A 9149-nucleotide genomic window follows, 5' to 3' on the forward strand; every position below is an offset into this window, starting at 1 on the left:
CAACAGTTTTTGTCAACCTTGGCTGCAAGACACTCCTACACAAGGAAATCATACAATTTTAGGTACCCAAGTTATCTTGGGTCCTTCATGGTTAGTAATGTTGGTTCCTTTTGGAACCCAAACCTTTTTAATTTTTCTTTTAGCTTTTCTTTTTCTATGGTCACACACATTAGCTTTATGTCCTGTTTTTCCACAGCAAAAACAGGTTATATTCTTAATTTTGCTTTCCCCTGCTTTCACAAAAAAATTACTAAGGAGCTTTTGCTTATTCTTAGGTTTATACCCTAAACCAGTTCTATTAAACACAGCTCGTTGATTATTAAGTATCATTTCCAATTTTTCAGAACTATATGTAAACTTTTCTACAAAAGGTTTGTATTTTTCAAGTTCTTGTGCCAACTTTTGCTTTTCTGTTTTTAGTATGGTTAAGTCTTTTGTGAGATTATCTCTTATAGTTTGTTTATCGTTTTTAAGTTCTGAAATTTTTTTGGTTAGTTTTTCGTTATCTTTAATTAAGGTATTAGTTTTTTGAATTAACATTTGCTTGCTTGTTTTAAGTTCTAAATTTTCTTTAATGATAAAATCCTTATTCTTAACTAATTTATCGTATTTATGGAAGTGAGATTGATTGGTTAGTTTTAGCTCTTTATTCTTAAGATTTATTGTCTTATATTCATCCATTAATTCATTAAACGCATCATACAATTCATCAAAGGTAAAATCTAAATGCGTTTCAGATGTTACCTCATTTTCGTTTGCCATAAAACAGAAGTTGGCATTTTCCTCTTGTTCCTCATCCGATGATGATGATGATGAATCGGAATCCGATAAAGTGGAGACGAGGACTTTCTTTTTCTTATATTTGCTAGCCTTCTTGAGCAAAGGACAGTCAGCTCTGAAATGTCCCGGCATCTTGCATTCATAGCATCCGATTCCTTCATTTTTTCTTTCCTTACCTTTATCCTTGTAGTAGGAACTTGAGGGACCTCTCCTCTGATGAAAGGACTTCTTTCGGTTGATGAATTTTCTGAACTTTCGCACGAGAAGAGCCTCATCATCATCTCCCTCATGATCTTCTTCTTCACTGCTGCTACTGCAAGATAAATCCTTGTTAGAAGAAGTAGATTTGAGAGCTATTACCTTTTTCTTATGAGAGGATTCTTCTTCGCTGTGTTGTTTCATTGTGAGCTCGTGCGTCATTAGGGATCCAAGAAGCTCCTCAAGTGGAAGCTTGTTCAAGTCCTTGGCTTCTTGAATTGCCATTACCTTGGCCTCCCATGATCTTGGCAAACATCGAAGAATCTTCCTGACAAGATCACTATTAGTATAATTTTTGCCAAGGCTTTTTAGGCCATTGACAATATCAGTAAATCTAGTAAACATGCAAGTGATAGTTTCATTAGATTCCATCTTAAATAGTTCATATTTATGAACTAGTATATTTATTTTAGATTCTTTTACTTGATTCGTGCCTTCGTGGGTCACTTCAAGCCTATCCCATATTTCTTTTGCAGAATTACAAGTTGAGACTCTATTGAATTCATTACGGTCTAAGGCACAATAAAGCACATTCATTGCTTTGGCGTTTAGTTGTGCCTTCCTAATATCATTGTCATCCCAATCTTTTTCAAGTTTGGGTATAGTAACACGCTCTACAAAAATAGATGGGATGTATGGTCCATTAACTATAGTACTCCAAATCTCATAGTCTTGAGCTTGGATAAATATCATCATCCTAGCCTTCCAATAGGAGTAGTCGGTTCCATTAAAGAATGGAGGTCTATGGGTGGATTGCCCCTCAATATGAGAAGATCCAAATGGGGTTGTCATTTTGATCTTTTACTCTTTTGATAGAAGAGTTCCGGCTCTGATACCACTTGTTGCCCAAAAAGACAACTCAAGAGGGGGGGTGAATTGGGTTTTAAGTAATTATTGCAATTAAAAAAACTTTGTGAGTAACTAATTAAAACTTATTTCAAGTGGATTAATTAGTTACTATATGCAGTGAATGAAGGGAATGGAAGAGACAATGAAACAATCACAAACACAAGAGATTTTATAGTGGTTCGGAGCTAATCCTTGCTCCTACGTCCACTCCCCAAGCTTCACTTGGGAGTTCACTATAATCCCTCAGATTACAGCCGGTTGTTTTACAAGCTCACAACCCAACTTGTTGTTTTACGAGATCACAACGAACTCGGTCGGTTTTCACAGGCTCACCGACTAGAACCACCCGATTGTTTTTCCGGGATCACAATCGAACCCTTACACGTTGGTTTTACCCTGGATTAACCAACCAACCTTAACACCCTTGATTCAATCCCCTGATTGAATCAAGTAAGAAAAAAACAGTTTGAAACAAGTAAAAAGATAGCTTCTTGAAAAGCGTATTTAAACAATATAAACAAAAAAGAGTTAGAAGCCCTCAAACAGATTTTTGGAGGTGGAGAAAGGGGCTTCTCAAACTCTTCAACTCCTCTTGAATGTGTTGAAGATTTGCTGTCAGAAGGGGAGCTTTGAATGCGAAGGAGAACGTTGGTTGGATGGAGTTGAATGCGCTTTTTCCTTCTTTCTCTTGTATTTACTCTTCAGAGCCTTTGGTAGGTGGAAATCCCTTTTTGTTTGAATGGAATAGCTTTCTTAGTGTCTATTACTGTTCAATCTGGCTATTTAAGCAATCCCCATTGAAAACTAGCCGTTAGACTCACTTTTAGGGCCGTTCTGCACAATCTGCAACTCCTGACACAGTGTCCGTTGGGATCGGAGTCGACTCGCTCGATCTGGAGTCGACTCGGCTGTTGCTGGAGTCGACTCATGCTTTACTGGAGACGACTCGCCCACTGTTCAGGATTTGAATTAAAGTGCCGTCCCATTCTGGAGTCGACTCGGCCACACTTGGAGTCGACTCGCCAATATTTGGAGACGACTCTGCCTTCTGGAGATGACTCGTTTTCAGGGATCCAAAGATCTTTCTTTCGTGTTTATTTCCTCGAGTCGACTCGGATTCTTTTGGAGTCGACTCGGCTCTCAGAGCCTGAAAACTGGTCTTCGGTCTTTGGAGTTGAACTGCCTCGGAGTCGACTCGGACTTTGCGGAAGTCGACTCGGCTCTCAGAGACCGAAGTTGGCTCTCTGACTTTTAGTCTTGCATTCCTCTGAGAGTCGACTCTTGCTTTCTTTGGAGTCGACTCGCCAACCATTGGAGTCGACTCGTTTTCTTCTGGAGTCGACTCGGTTCTCAGAATCCAAAAACAACTTCTCTGTCTTTCTGTTTGTTACTCCTTGGAGTCGACTCGGAACTATCGGGGGTCGACTCGGCAAGCATCGGAGTCGACTCGAATTCTTCAGGAGTCGACTCGGTGACAGGGTCTGAGATTCATCCTTCTGTCCTGTTGTCAGTTCTCAGTTGGAGTCGACTCGTGGTGTGCCGGAGTCGACTCGAGTCTGTGCCAGAACGTCTGAAACACTTGGAGTCGACTCGAAATCTTCCGGAGTCGACTTGCGTTCCAGACTTTGGTTCAAACTGAATTCCATACTTAGCCAAAATGTATTGAACCAAGGCTAGAGATAATTAAACATAAATTCACAAATATTTGGCTGAAACACTAGATTGACTTCATTAGTATAACATAAGATATACTCAAATGCTTTGAGCTCATCAAAATCAAATAGAGTTATAATCAATCACTCCACAAATTCTAATAACATAATATTTCTTTCTACCTATTTATCTATATAGATATTTTTTTTTAGTATTTTTGTCGGTGATAACGGAGGAATTATCCATCAGGTAATTGATTAGAAGATAGTAAATACGTAAAGAGAGATGAGAAGATAAGGATGAAGAAGGGTCCCACCCCTTCACCAAATCAAAATGACAAGACAAATAGCTTTCTACTATGCGCGTGTGAGTGAGAGAGAGAGAGGGATATGGAGAAGAGCAGGATTCTTGTGGTGGGGGGAACTGGATACTTGGGGAGGAGGATTGTGAGAGCAAGCTTGGATGATGGACATCCTACCTATGTACTCTATCGGCGGGAGATTGGTGTGGATATCGACAAGGTCCAAATTCTCATGTCGTTCAAGAAGCAAGGTGCTCACCTCGTCGAGGGCTCCTTCTCTGATCACCAAAGCCTTGTGGATGCCGTAAAACAAGTAGATGCAGTCATATGTGCCATCGCTGGCGCGCACATCAGGAGCCACCAACTTCTCCTTCAGCTCAAGCTTGTGGACGCAATAAAAGAGGCCGGAAACATCAAGGTATGATCCCTGAAAGTGTTTTAGGGATAAAAGGTATCACCATGCTTGTGGATGCACATCTGTTGTCATCACTTTTTTCTATATATTTCAAGAAAAAACAATTTGTTTATTCAGCCCAAGTGATCTTTTTATTATAATGGTGGTGGCGATGAAGATAACGGCTCCTCATGATGGTCATAAGTTCTCATTCTCTGCATTTTCTTATGTTTGTTAAAGAAAAGGAAAAAAAAAAAGCTAACAAATCAGCTGGTTAATTTCTTTCTTGATGAGTGATGTGAATTCAACCAAACCTAATTGCAAATTATCTATTTAATATAAAAATTGCAATTATATATATGTAATTGTAAAACAAGAAGGAGAAACATTTTACTTTATCTTGTGTTACCTGGATGCTCTCAGCTGGTTCTGAAAATCTGTGTTGAATATATGTTTAAGCTAGATATGTATCGGGTATTTGGATACATACAATGTTTTGCAGATGCGCTTTTTAAAGACTAATGGAGAGTTGGCTCTTCCAATAATAAGTCTGACCCTTCATTTTGATGGTACAAGTAACATTCCTTTTAATGACTGCCAAAAATGTAGGTATTAAAATTGGAAATTTTAAAAATATAGGTATTAAGAAGATACTTAAGTTATTTTAAAATTTTGAATGAGAAATATTTATATGGAAATATCTTAATAAATAATATCTTCTTAATATTTCTTTTCTAAATTTAAATAAATAATACATAAATATATAAATTATGTTAATGATAATTATCCTAAGTATCTCCATGTCTTCTTTTTAGTCGAACCAGATACTTGGATACATATCTGAATCTAATTTTCATATCCATATCTTTGCAAGACTGCTTAAATTAGGGATGTATGCATGACTTATCAAGATCGATGTGTATGTGTATGTATATGTATATAGCAATTATATAGATTCATATATATGTTACCTAGGCATTTTCTGGTAAGCAAAAGCTAAGCTTTGCCTGTCAACATTGCTACATTTTTTTCTGATGAGAAGGAAGGCTTACCCACCCAGATTTATTAATAGGAAAACTATATACATAAGTAAAAGGTTCCAGTGGGGACTGGCTAGGCCCTTGCTGAGGGAGCCTGCTGAGTCTTGCCCAGCCCTGAAGGAAAGATAGCATTAAGAGAGAGAGCGAGGGAGAGGGAGCCATTCGATAGAAGATGAGTCTCATACATGTCTTTGACTTGAAGACTACGTGACGTTAGGTTTTGTGGTTTTGGTTTGCTGGGAGCATTTCTATTTGAAGATGCTGAAACTCTGCTTCTTCTACGTTGTTGAGCACTCTGTTGTGTTCCACTTTCAACTTGAGGGCCCTCACCAGCTTTGAAATCAAATTTGCTTAAATTGGGTTCTAAAACATGACATGACACCTATATTATCTTGAGAAATCATACAATTACTCAAATATAACCTTAATCTTGCTTCTATATATGAATTTATATAATGGCGTGGTGGAGGAATTTTGAAGAGTAAAATTCCAAGTTACAGTTGCATCACCGGCTTCTTTAAATATTTCTCAAAGAGAGCACCATGCCACACAAACTTATACTCCAAATTATGAATCCATTCTGAGCTCAATTTAGATTTTAGACACATATATTTGTAAGACAACATATTTTGCAGCGCTTCTTGCCTTCAGAGTTTGGGATGGATCCTGCAAGGATGGGTCATGCACTAGCCCCTGGAAGAGTGCCGTTTGATGACAAAATGGTGGTGAGAAAGGCCATAGGGGATGCTGGAATCCCCTTCACCTACGTCTCTGCTAATTGTTTTGCAGGTTACTTTGTTGGAGGCCTGAGCCAACTAGGGAAGATTGTTCCATCAAGAGACAGTGTCTACTTGGAGACGCAAATGTGAAAGGTACGGTGGTTGGTCCCCCACCTTTATTTTTATTTTCTAAGGCGTGTTCTCTTATAGGAAGGCAAACGGCCGCAGATTGAGTGGCTTCATACGTGGCTGATCATGATGGAGGCTCTATGGATTAAAAAAAAGAGCTACTTAGAGCACTCAAATTTGTTATTTTTTAATCTTTTTGGGCGCATCCATATTAGATGTGTATGAGTCATCTGCTCTAGAAAAAAGAGAGAGAGAGAAATAGTTGTGTCCTCTTATGCATAAAGATCTAGAATCCTTTGTGGTCCGAGTCTAATGCAGCACTTGATGGCTACCATCAGAAAATGAACGGCCATCAAACAAGGCACACCGTATACGACATGTAAGGGCATGTTGTTTAATGGCCGTTCATTTATTGATGGCGACCATCGAGCGCTGCACTAAACTCTATAGTACAAACTGCATACTGTAGAGGATCCATGCTTCATGCATAACGAGGGGTATACCATTTCTTTTAATATCCTTATTTCAATATAGAAGTTGCGTGTTTTCACTGAGATAAAAGGCCTATAAAACAAACCTCAAAATGTATTTTTCTATTTGAGGATTCTTTAATATCCATTTGATTTTGTGGCAGCAATTTTTGTCGGCGAGGATGACATAGCGATGTACACCATCAAGACGATCGACGACCCTCGCATGCTCAACAAAACGCTATACATCCGGCCACCGGAAAACATCCTCTCACAAAGGGAGGTAGTCGAGGCATGGGAGGAGCTCATTGGCAAAGAACTAAGCAAGAGCAGTATTTCAGTGGAAGACTTTCTCGCTAACCTCAAAGGTAGGATTAGGATTAATTAACAGAAATCAGGAGTTGCTATAATGCTATGATTTTACTGATGACAATATAGTAATGGAAAAAAAACGACTTTAGTGATTTAAGCCATCAAATCATCAGCACAATAAGCGACTGGACTCTAAGATATACTGAAACTCATAGCCAATAGGATTCAATAGACAATCAGACCGGGGTTGGAATAAAATTCTGTATCATGCACTTTTACGTGGTAAAAATTCCGTCAATACCAATATTCTCATTTTGATTTATATCTTCATCATTAAGGAGGGGGAGGACCATAAGAAATTGACCATATAGAAACAGTTCATGAAAAATACTTAGAAATTGAAGGAATGCTGGAAGAAGTGGGCATCGCAATTAGGCATCAGTAATAGTAATTATTCGACATGGACCTCATATGATTACCCATCTGCAGTGCGATAACAATTCCTAAATTAGAGCAACGGAGTTTGTACTACTTTGTTGCAGGCTTGCACCTGTGGTATTTGATTACTAGCATCATTCTTGTGCCTTGTATAAATTATAGCTTGCCCACCTTTTCAGGTCAAGACCTTGCTACACAGGAAGGACTTGCGCATTTCTACCATATTTTCTATGAAGGTTGCTTGACAAATTTTGAGATAGGAGATGGAGGGGAAGAGGCTTCTCAGTTGTACCCAGAGGTCACCTACACTCGAGTGAAAGATTACCTTAAACAATATGTGTAATATAAGTACCATATAAAAAAGATATATATATATATATATATATATATATGTATGTATATATGTATGTATGTTATATAGATATATATGTGTGTGTGTGTGTATATATATATATATATGTATGTATGTATATGTATATATGTGTGTATATATATTAACGGTTGGGAGCTCAGATGTTGCCAAAGTGGATATCGGTGTTTGATTGACAGAAAAGAGAAGAAGCAAATTTGAACCAGAAAAAGACAACAAAGAGGGGCAATAATTGGGAGTTCAGGTGTTCAGTGTCGGGGAAGAAAGCCACAAAAGAAAGCAAAAGATTTGGTGTGACTTAACACCCATCATGAATTCACTAGCTAGACTAACGATGTTACATGTCTGGAGTTGAAAATTCGAATCCCTAGTAAAATATTTTTATATTTGATTTTTGTCCACATGTTCTGATTATAAATCCTTTCTCCACCCGAACGAGGGCCCAAACAAATATTGAATTCGATCGTAGAGGGAAAAGGAAAAATATGTGTCCTTTGAGCAATAATACCTAGCAACCATCCAAATTTAAGATGCCTAGCAGCTTCGATTATTGAATATATGATAAACTAGAAATAGCTCAAGATTGAGATCGTTCAGATTGAGATCGAAAGAGAGAGTTTCGCTATAATACTTCTTTATAATATTTTATAAAAAATTAAGAATATATGAGCCATCTAATGGAATAGAATTTTTTTGTATTAATATCCTTCTAAATATCAAATTTTTTATAAGTACCTTTTCAATATTGATATTTGCATATATATACTCTCGTAAAATACTATTCTATTCTTTTTTATCTCTTTTTTTTTATATATGTATCAATGTCATCTAATGCTGTTAAAAAATTAACGGTTTCAAATTAAAATGATCAAAATATTTCTAATAAGTAGATGTTCAAAAGAAAACATTTACAAGATTATCGCGATGAAGGAGAAAAAAATAATTTTAAAATTTATTTTATTTTTTATTAAAATAAATATGGTTTTTATTAACGATGTTAGAAGAACCTAATATTTTGTGTAAAAACAGTATTTTATGAAGATACAAAAATAAATATAAATTTTAAAAAAGTATACACAAATACTTTATGCGGCGGCAGGCCTTGGAGGGATTGGCACTGGCAAGGGAGAAGGCGGCAGAGGATGAGGCAGGCAAGAGGAGGGTCTTTTCGGAGAAGAAGATGGAGTGGAGGTGGGTGAGGCCGTGAGGGTGCGGGTGGAGCGGGGAGAGGATGGTGCTGAAAATCCTAATGTCGTCCTTCATTCACCAGCTCCTCGAGAGCTCACCGATGAGTGGAATCACCAAACAAAAAGCTAAGGTCAAATCTAGCAAGGCCTTGAAGCGCTCCACCATCGGCAAGAAGAAGCCTGCTCATGGCGGCCCCGCTGCTTCCAGCGTTAGTGGGCATGCCTGTAACAAGGCCATTGAGCGCCCCA

At 37.8% G+C, this 9149-nt stretch overlaps 1 pseudogene; it reads left to right on the forward strand.

Annotated features, from left to right (window-relative positions):
• Positions 1-3906: 3906 nt before the first annotated feature.
• LOC120108910 lies at positions 3907-7729 on the forward strand (annotated as a pseudogene).
• Positions 7730-9149: the final 1420 nt, after the last annotated feature.

The sequence above is a fragment of the Phoenix dactylifera genome, unplaced genomic scaffold (genome assembly GCF_009389715.1).
Source record: "Phoenix dactylifera cultivar Barhee BC4 unplaced genomic scaffold, palm_55x_up_171113_PBpolish2nd_filt_p 001633F, whole genome shotgun sequence".
Classification (NCBI taxonomy): domain Eukaryota; kingdom Viridiplantae; phylum Streptophyta; class Magnoliopsida; order Arecales; family Arecaceae; genus Phoenix; species Phoenix dactylifera.